The following is a 10567-nucleotide window of genomic DNA, read 5'->3' on the forward strand; positions in this document are numbered from 1 at the left end:
AACTATAAATTGGTCCTTATGATAGAGATTTGTAAACTCTGGCATGACAATTCACTGAATTTCATGACAAAATATCTGCAGAAAGTTATCTTTCTTATCTGTAGAGTTATCTCTCTTATCAGAGTATCAATGAACCTTAAGTAAAGTCAAAATTTCTTTGTTATACGTATAAAGGAAAAAATATTTAGTTCATTTAGGTATGACCTCGTAGTAACATAAGTTTGAAATGTTATTTGTCTCTTTCCTCTGAAATTTAATGATTTGTGATTTTTTTTTCACAAGGATGAATAAAAATCTGCAAAATATATGCATCAAGTCCCCAAATTTCGACTGAGACAAATTCATAAAACAAACCAAAGAGTTAATTTGTCTCACCCGCTTCTGATGTCAAAATAAATTTCATTTCTTCCTCAACTGGACCACATCTTCCACACCAGCCGCCTCACCGGAAGTACATTTCTGCTCCGTCTGCTGAACGCTGAAAATCCAGTATACTAGTCATATAGCTCTTCACTTTACCGAATACAATCTGAAAATAAATTGAGTTTTTTTTCTAATTATAATAATAAACCTCTTTTAAAACGGGGATATAAATGGATTTGGGTATTCAACCGTAGGTCTTTTGTAATTATTGAAATTAACAAATTCTTATTTGAATTTTCTTTAAAACTAGATAACAATTGATGAGATTTCGCGCATTTTAATTACATAGTGTCATTATGTAACCTCTACTTTGTGTTTCTATCGGATATATACAGTACATATATTTGCTGTTGCAAAACATATTGACAATGTCATTCTTCAACATTTCTTATTCTCAGACCTAATTATACCACTGAATATAAAAATAAATTTATTTTCCTGATAGTGATCAATGTAATAAAACAAAATTTAATGTTACTAGTTACTAGTACTTGTACAAAATCTTGTAAAGTAAGTGCCATTGATATGCCTTTCTTATCAGACAAATATTTCGAGATTTCCTGTATTTTTCATAACATTGAAACTACATGTATACAAATCTACATGAAATCTGCAACATTTCCTTTAACACTGTATAAAATCTATGATGAGCACCTCCTATTCTATATTACAATTCGTAGGATATTTGCCTTCCGTGTAGCAATGATTTCCCTTTACACTCATGCTGTGGGCTGGTATGATAAGTGTGAGCTAAACTCACAAACTTATTTCTGAACTTAACTTTTTAAGTTCAGAGATTTATAAAATTTAATAAGGTTCAGAAAAAAATCTTAAATTTTAAGCATTGTCTTGAATCCTCGAGTGTCCACTTTTCTTGCTGAAATTTGCACTTCTGTTGTATTAAATGTTAAGATTTATTTTAAAGTATTATGATATATCTACTTAATTTAGGGATTTTTTTTTTTAGTTTTCTCCTTAGACAAGGATCGCACAGTGTGATCTATCTATATGGAATGTTTACTCCCCAATGGCACCTGATCTTACCTCTGGTGTTTTTGAAGTCTCACCTCTTTTGTTTCAATTGACATCTGAGCTGGAAATTTGATCATTATCTTCTTATTTCACTCTAAGAATAAATGATAAATTTTCAAGGACATATGACTATTTTTTTAAAAATAAAACTTACAGTAGGATCAAATATCATCCCAGTTCCTCGACTATTAATTTTTGCTCCGGAGAATCGAGGACAGGCTGAAATCCCCTTTTCTCCAGCACAGTCACTTGTTTGTCCAAAAGTAAGATTGAAATCCCCTGTACGCACTGCGAACGTATAATCTGTTCCATCCACCGACATATCCTATGGGTATAACAATATACAGAAAGACATATGTACCACAAGAAATATCAAATTAAATTGCGCCAAAATAAGAGAATATTGCAAGAGCAAATATTATACTTTTGTAATCACCATTTTCGTCATATTATACGAAATACATATATACTACATACGAGGTATAATATGAAATATAAAGGAAATGCAGTTTCCAAATTTAGAGAGAGAGGGAGAGAGATTTCACAAATTGCCGAAGAAATGACAAGTTTTTTTTTAAATATCTCTTCAATCTAACGTAACTGAGCTTTCATGATGAACTCCGTTGTATGAAAAATTATTTGGTTTCCAGTTACACAGCATTAAATAACAGTTGAATTTAAGGTGAAATATCCCTCTGCTCCAAATTCACCATTTTTGTTTTAATTCCAAACATAGATGTTCATCAACAGCAATAGTATTCTTTTATAAAGTAGTAATATATGAATTCAATGAATGTAAACAAAGCTACAAAATCGTTATTTTAAGATGACTTGTAGCTGTTACAATGTAAAAATTAATAAAAGAATGTAAGATTTATTTATGAAAAAAAGCATACTGATAAATAAAATCTTGAATAGAATATTTGGTAGTATAACCTTTTCCATATAGAGGTCAGAGGTCACCGAGCCCGGCGGGTACATGTAAGAGCTGTTTAATTTGGCTCCGGTAAAAAATGGGAAAAAAACTATTGTAAGGAGAATTGAGTACGTGAATTATTGTGTACATTGTGTTTAAAGTGGTTTTGTGATGATTTCGTGATATTATTTGACTAAGTTTGTCAATGATTTGGAAGTATACTTTTGCAATATTAGAAAATTCCATTGTTTGAATATATGTCCGGTTCACCCGTGAACTCAGCTCACCTTAGAGTGTACATATAGTACAGTATAAATGACGGTGTAAAATAGGAAGTAACCAGAATTTCGATACTTTCTGGATCTCTTCCTTTACAAACTGAGTATGTCTAAAACTGTAGCTGATATTACAAAGATTTTAGTGGAAAGTCACTCCGTTATATTGTAATGAATCAATTTGTGAAAACAAGGACAATATAGTGACTCAAGTAACCTTGACATCGATACATTCTGTTTTAACTGAAAAGAACATAAAACTTACCAATATTGAACTTAAACACTTGAAACTAGATTGACGGCAATTGAGGTGGGAATTGTGTCTTTGAGAGAAATTCAAGGGTTCCTGGGCGCGTGTTGTGAAGTGTGTTGCGAAGCATGTACATGTACGAGGGTTGTCCCGTAAAATCGTGGACAAGTTGTCTAGTGTGAAAAATAAACATCACTGCGTTCTGAAATTTTCACTATCATTTAGTACATATCTTAGTAATATACACAGCAAATTTCAGATAAATATATGCATAAATAAACAAATTATGAGATTTTATGCCATGTATTGTATCACCTTACGGCGCATGGATTATAACGTCAAAGTGTCTAAAACAGCGTCACGTTTTCTCTTTGCTGAAAATGAAGTTGGATGGGACTTAACTTTAGGAATTTCATTGATACACATTCTTTAGTCTCCATAACAGCCGAAGAACCAATTGGCACCCTCATGCGATCTTCTGAAGATTTATTAGTAAGTTACGGACAATATCCTCACCATCATTCAACTAATAGAAAATATCATAACGGCTGTCTACTGTGACAGCGTCTTTTGCTATTACATTAGGAGTTTGTCCGTATATTTTGTACTACCCAGGGACTCGAGCAAAAAAACTTCGCTAAGAAAACTCCTATTTCATTTGTATACTTAAGATATGGTGATATTATTATAATCTTTTTTCTTCTATGGTCATTTCAAGTCTCTAAAGGTGTCATTACAACATCGAAATAAAACTGAACTGTTCTCCGGTGCGCCGTAACGTCATAAAACGTCGCCATTTTTCGTGTGTTGTGTTTACCACTTTCCCATTTCGAATGCTCAAGAAACTGCCAAAAATTAACCAAATGCCTTAAAATTTTTACAAAGACTACAAAATTGATTGTGGAATTGAGTTAGGATAATTTTAATCCAAATCTTATGTATTTAAAACTTTAATTTTGAATTCAAACTTGTGTATTCTTAAATAAAACCTTGGTTTTTTGACAGTGCGCCGTAGGACAATACCTCGTGCACATTCAAGCATAATAAAATCTTTATTTTTGCCTATATTTTATCAAAAAAATTATCATGCACTTAAATATGATAAATAAACATTTACTGAAATTTTCAGCTTTGTGCGCCCATTACTTTTCGAGAAAAACGCTTTGTCCACGATTTTACGGGACAACCCTCGTAAAAGCCTAGCTGCAGATCTGTAGCGTAATGGTTTTACATAATTTGTCTTTCATAGCATTCAATATTAGTTTCTTAAGAAATGTTAACAATTAATACAATGGAATGATAAGAATATTTCAACAATAAGTGCATCTCTCTCTCATAATCACAGTCAGGTGAATTTAAAATTGGGCGATTTCAAAGAAGACGGTATACATGTAATTTGAAATACCAGTAGTTAAAACGGACCGTATGTAGGGTTACCTCTATGTTAATGGCCACTTTAAAAAAACTTCTTTCTTTAATGGAGGCGTATATGTAGATGTGCAGCGTTCGTATGCACTTAACCAGTTTGAACGGTCGTGTTGAATGAAGGAGTTTTCATTCTTCAGAGTGACATACTCTTTTGGATCTGTTTGCATGTCATGACAATAAATCTTCACCGTCTTCCCATTCGTTGCTGCAGGATACAACCAGTATTCACCATCCTTAGTTATTCCAGAGCATACAGCGATGTCGGAACACGACTGGGGTACTTCATTAAATACAAATAAAATTTTACAAAACAACATTTTACGATAACAAAAATAATAATGCATATTATTAGTATTAGTATTGTTATATTGATGATGATGATGATGTTGATTTTGATGAGGATGTTGGTGATGATAATATAAATGAAGAAGATGTTGATTTTTAAGATAAGGATATTGATGATGCTGATTGATGACGATGTTAATGATGCTATTGATGTTGATTATAGTGATGATGATGATGATTATGATGTTAGTGATGATAATATTGATATTGATTGATTATGTTGATTGATGACAATTTCAATGATGATGATGGTGATGATGATATTGATTGATGATGATGATGATGATAGTTATGATGATGATGATGGTTATTAATATCATTATTGAGTCTGACGTGTATAACCCTTCAAGATCTATATTGAACATAAAAAACAAAATATCAGGATTTGCAAAATGTATCAAACCAAAGTACTTTCGGGGACCACACCAATTAACTTCGGAAACGACGCATTAATATAAATTGCTGATTCAAAATTAACATCAAAGATTTCGTAATTTTACTTCATAAGATAACCCTGTCATTTTTCGGATGAATAATTAGAAAAAATTGTTCCAGTCATCAGCAAAATGAAACATATTCAAAATTAATCAGTCATCAGTCGTACTAAATATAGATTAAACATTTATTTTAAAAAATATCAAACGGTAGTTTTAGTATGATCAATAAAAATACGAGGGCTGTTCAATAAATAATGTCCTCGACGCTTGGAAAAAAAAAGCTTTTCAATGATGTAGTCTTGATGATTTTACGTAAAAATTCTTTTTAAGGGGGCCGACTATAGTTTCCATTGCGCAATATTTCGCGCATTATAGTAAAATGAAGCGTATTTACTGTTTTAATGCAACTTTTTTTCGCTTAATTATTAAAATGAAACAAAATAAAAAAAAAATAGGTATTAAAATGTAATGACAATTTGATATAACTGATTTTTTAACCGATTTTGCAATTGATAGGTAGGTTGACGTCGTTGCAGTGTGTTTTTGACGTTATGATAATCTGTAGCTCTTAAAGAAAGGGGTAATGAAAATATTATTAAAGAAAAAGTAGTAAACATACGCTCTTGAAATTTAAAACACATAAATTTGAGAATATCTCTAATATTTTTATTATGTTTTCATGTGAATCCATTGTGTACGTCATATTTTGTAATACTCTATAAAAATAGTAAAATTTGTTAATTTTTTGCATTTTGAGATGCCCCCTCTGGTAACAACACGGTAGAATTTTGTGTTTCTGACATATATTGTATAATATAGTATTATTCATCAAATATTATAGTTTGAACAAAATGTCTATTGTAGTTTTTGTATAATTTGATTTAAAGTGCTAAAAATTGGCATTTTCCTATATAATCCTATAGTAAATGTGCCTGTATTTTGAGACGGTCCCTCAAAAATACCTGGACGGTAGATTTCCCCCAAACTTTGCATGTACACTGAAGTTAATGTAAGTTATATATGATATAAAAATGAAGAGTTTCGCTATTGTAGTTTTCACACAATAAAACTATAGTCGGCCCCCTTAAAATAAGATACACGTCCGTAACATTTTTAACTAATGCCTGGTTGTTTTTATAATCATTTTTGAGTATGACCCTTCGTATACTTGAAAATGGCAGATCCTATGATTTCATTGACTTGTTACTTCTTTCTGAAATTTTTTTTTCAAGTTTGGAAAATGAAACAAGTCACAAGGTGAAAGATCTGGCGAATATTGTTGGTGTGACAAAACATTAACTTTCTGTTTATCCCCAAGCTCCTTCACTTTTAAGGACTTGCTGTTTTGGACGGTGTCATGAAGAAATTTAATGTAGCGGATTCCTGATTTTGGTTCCTTCCTCTCATAAACCTTTCGATTTTTTGCAAAGATTTTGCTTTCTAGACTCCTTCAGAATTAAAAATGCATCCGCGAGTATGAATTTGAACAACAAGACCACTAATATTTAAGAAAATGGCATATAAATCTGTCAGCGCATAGAAACTATATGTGATTTTGCGCTTTATAAATTGATAAAATAATAATAATAATTTGTGCTCTTGCAATTTTTTGCTGTTCTCAGACCTTTTCTGTTTTTGTCAAGTATATCATATTATTGTAAATTTTGTTTCGAGGGTTTTAAGCAATAGATACAAGTTTCATTATCTGTTTGAATTTCAGACAAACGTTAATAAGTACAATTTCTTATGTTTTAAAATAATTTAGATATTCTTACACGCTGTCATTTTCAATATTTCTTTTTCTAAATATAGGTGACCTTTGAATACTAAGCTTTCACTGTTAAATGTTTCTTAATTATCAAATTTATCTATCTTCACTAAAACTACCGTCAAGTCAATCATACATAATCAGTGATTATTTGTTGAATATTGGCAAACAGTACATTGGTTGTTACAATTTCTTGTCGCCAAGGTCGGTGCCCATTTTTATGCTCATTATATTATGTTTGTTCATTGAAATCCACCTGCATATGTGTCTATAAAACAGACATATGGTTGCTGTAAATTTGACATATTTCAGTGATTATTTCTTTAGGATTCTTAACAAATATTTCAGCAGCTTTGATGAAGCGCTTAATTTCACTCTATAGTTTATTGATTCTTTACCTTTCATTTTTAATGCAGTGTCTCGAATAGACCTTATTCTCTAGCTTTTCACAATGAAACTATGTGATGAAAAGTGGTTACATAAACTGTTACAAATTCATTAAAGATCCAATAATGAGAGAAATTCAAACTTAATGTCATATGATATCTATGATGTATGTCATAGAGTTATAGTCACAGAGGACATTATTTATTGAACAGCCTTCGTAAATTAATGGACTTTTGAGTTTGCCTACTGTTCGTTATCTCCATACATGTATATTTCATTATCTAATTTGAACAGCATGGACCCTCCCTTTAATCTTACATGCAAAAATGTAATTGTTTATGGGCTGTGGATGGAAAAGGTTGTGTTTCATGAAAAAAGCATTGGAATATAACAATAAATTTTTAATTTAAAACTCATTAATTTTTCAAGTTAATTAATTTCACCAGAATCGACTGTTTTAACCAACCTATTAATTGTACAAATAACCAGAGAAATTGTTCATATAAATAGTGAAAAGCTAAGTATTAGCATTTATATTCAAAAACAAAATTTTATGCACTTATAATTTACATCAGTAAAATGCACAAATTTATCCTTCCGCATGGTTAGGACCTACAATTTCCCGTCTCTAGCGCTCAAATTAAGTTCAATATGTTTAGAATTTTGCATGCTCTTTCGAAAAAAGCATTTTCCTCGGATGAGACCTTATACACTGAGGTCCCGTATTGATTGATTGATTGATTGTATATTGTTTAACGTCCCTCTTGAGAATTTTTCACTCATATGGAGACGTCACCGTATGCCAGTGAAGGGCTTCAAATTTAGACACTCGGCACTCAGGGCCATTGAGCAGTGAGGGTTCTTTATCGTGCCAGCGCCTACCGTGACACGGGACCTACGTTTTTAAGGTCATATCCGAAAGACCCGTGATTTCACTTCTGATGCCGAGCGCTAGGCGAAGGAACAGTCGCTACCTATTTTTCCGTCTTAGGTTTGACGCGGCGCCGAGAACAAGAATCGAACCCAGGCCTCCCTATCACGAAGCGAACGCTCTACAACTAGGCTACCGTGAACGGTTTGAGGTCCCGTATTGAACACGCGTAGTTGCTGGCACGAAAAAGATCCCTCATTGCTAAATGATCGTCAATGCCAAGCAGAGGTAAAAATAGGTAGCTCTCTACCGGCAAGCGGTGGCGATTCTATATAAGTAAAATTTCTCGAGAGGTACATTAAACAACAAATAAATAAATAAAATAATTTCTTTGAAGTTATTTTGTCTTAAATGTTTGTTAACAAATATTGTCAAAAATACCCCCTCCCACCGCAAAAATAAAAAAAAATCATAAATCACCTAAAATTAAAAATCCCTTAAAACATTATTGGAATTTATTGCCGTTTATTCAATGATATGTATAATAAATTAAGACTTTCAAAACTAAACTTTTTACTTTTAAATTTTTAAAGAATTTCTTTTTTTAATTTTAAAACTTGGAAGCATATCATTAAAAAAAATTCACGATATATACAAGAAAAAAAAACCCACAAATTAAAAGTAGTGGCGATTCGTCTCCGATGTGCTTTTTGATAATACCCCCTGATAATGAATCATTTGTACGAGGTTTGTTCAACAAATAATGCAACATGTCATCTTAAAATAAGAAAAGTACGTATACATATTCCAAATAGTAACTGTTTCAATCTATCAAGACATTCACTGTTAACATTTATACATGCCCTAGGTCTTTGTATTCATGAACAGAAACCTAAGCATACTTATCTTCAGGATTGCCCCAAAGACTCGGATGAATATTATTTCCCATGGCATATTTAACATTGAACAATTTTCATTTGATTGTTTTCATGTGTTTTAAGAATAAAATGATCACAATAGCTTAGATCTAACTATTAATATGAGCGATGAAAAAGTTTTGTTTATTAGTACTAATTTCTTTTCTTCACAGTCATATTTATTTATCTAACATTTGTTTTAAAATAGACGGATGGCACATTTAACGCATGTTTTCTCCAAGGCATTGTTAAGGTCAAGATTAAAAAAATGAAAGGTGCTTACAGATGTATCAAATTTGAGAAATAAATTTCTTAAATGATGCTATATAACTTTAGCTTAGAAACTATGGTGTTTCGGTTAAAAATGGGTAGGTAAACAAGATGAAAAAACATATTTTAAACTGTCCTTTTTAATGAAAAATTAAGAAAATGTAACGTGCAACGCGGCCGAGCTTGGTGTGTGGTGATATGTCTTTTATCACCGAGCCGTTACACTCAGATTCGTTAACCTGTTAACTCAGGTTTTTGTTGACCAAATAAAATTACAATCAAATATATACAAATTATAATACAATGGGTTTCTTCTTGATTGGACAACCACTAACTGTGGTCAACGGGTGTCTCCCGTAATTACTTTTATTTTGTCCTGCCACTTCACATTAGTACTGCCTCTTGGCACTTCCCCCACCTTTATCTGTGCTATGCCACCTCTCTCAATGTATAACCAAGTGACTGCCTTATTCAGGTCTTACGTTATGGCTATTGTAAATCCTCAGCTATGTGCCCTCCGCAAATGTATGTCTTATTCAGGTCTTATTACAATGTATAAGACAACACACAGCTGAAATCTGTAGCTAACACCGTCTCCAGAGAGGTTTCAATACACTATTATACAACGTGTATTACTTCAGAGCAGTCTTTGTAAATACGCAAATTCATACTACTTGTATGATCGTAAAATTAATATTTTTTAGTGTTTAAGAAATGAAAAGAAAACGTAGGTCTAACGTTTATACGAAACTAAACAACCATATCCGTTTCAAAAACAAGGCAGGAATATGGAAGGTTTTTTTCATATTCGACAAGAGAAATGTATCCAGATTGCCTACAGTGTCCCAGAAAACTAATTTGTTTGTTCGGGACCTTTTCTTTTAAGTAAAAACACGTTTAATACAGGTACTGGGATTACTTTTTATATAATTTCAAATTGAATGTCATGAAAATATCCTATTTTCTACATTTTTCTACTAAGGCTGTAAAGTACTACTACTGGAAAAGAAAGTTGAAATTGATTATGACATCATTAAGGTTCTAGCACAAAAAATTAGACTAAAATCATTTGCTAGATCTTTACCTTAATGAAATCGGACATCCATCTCAGGCGTGGATCCAGAATTTTCTTTTAGGCGCGGGGGTGGGGGTTCCATGCATAGTCAAAAAAATTTACACCCCAAGCAAAAAAAAAAAACAAACTCCTTTCCTAAAGATGAAAACCTATGCCACGGAGTGGGATGACTT

At 32.0% G+C, this 10567-nt stretch overlaps 1 pseudogene; it reads right to left on the minus strand.

Moving 5' to 3' along the window:
- Positions 1-361: 361 nt before the first annotated feature.
- Positions 362-4604, minus strand: LOC134275599 (A disintegrin and metalloproteinase with thrombospondin motifs 9-like; annotated as a pseudogene).
- Positions 4605-10567: the final 5963 nt, after the last annotated feature.

This window comes from Saccostrea cucullata, unplaced genomic scaffold, assembly GCF_032062105.1.
Source record: "Saccostrea cucullata isolate Sc308-1 unplaced genomic scaffold, CSIRO_AGI_Scuc_v1 ctg7294, whole genome shotgun sequence".
NCBI lineage: Eukaryota > Metazoa > Mollusca > Bivalvia > Ostreida > Ostreidae > Saccostrea > Saccostrea cuccullata.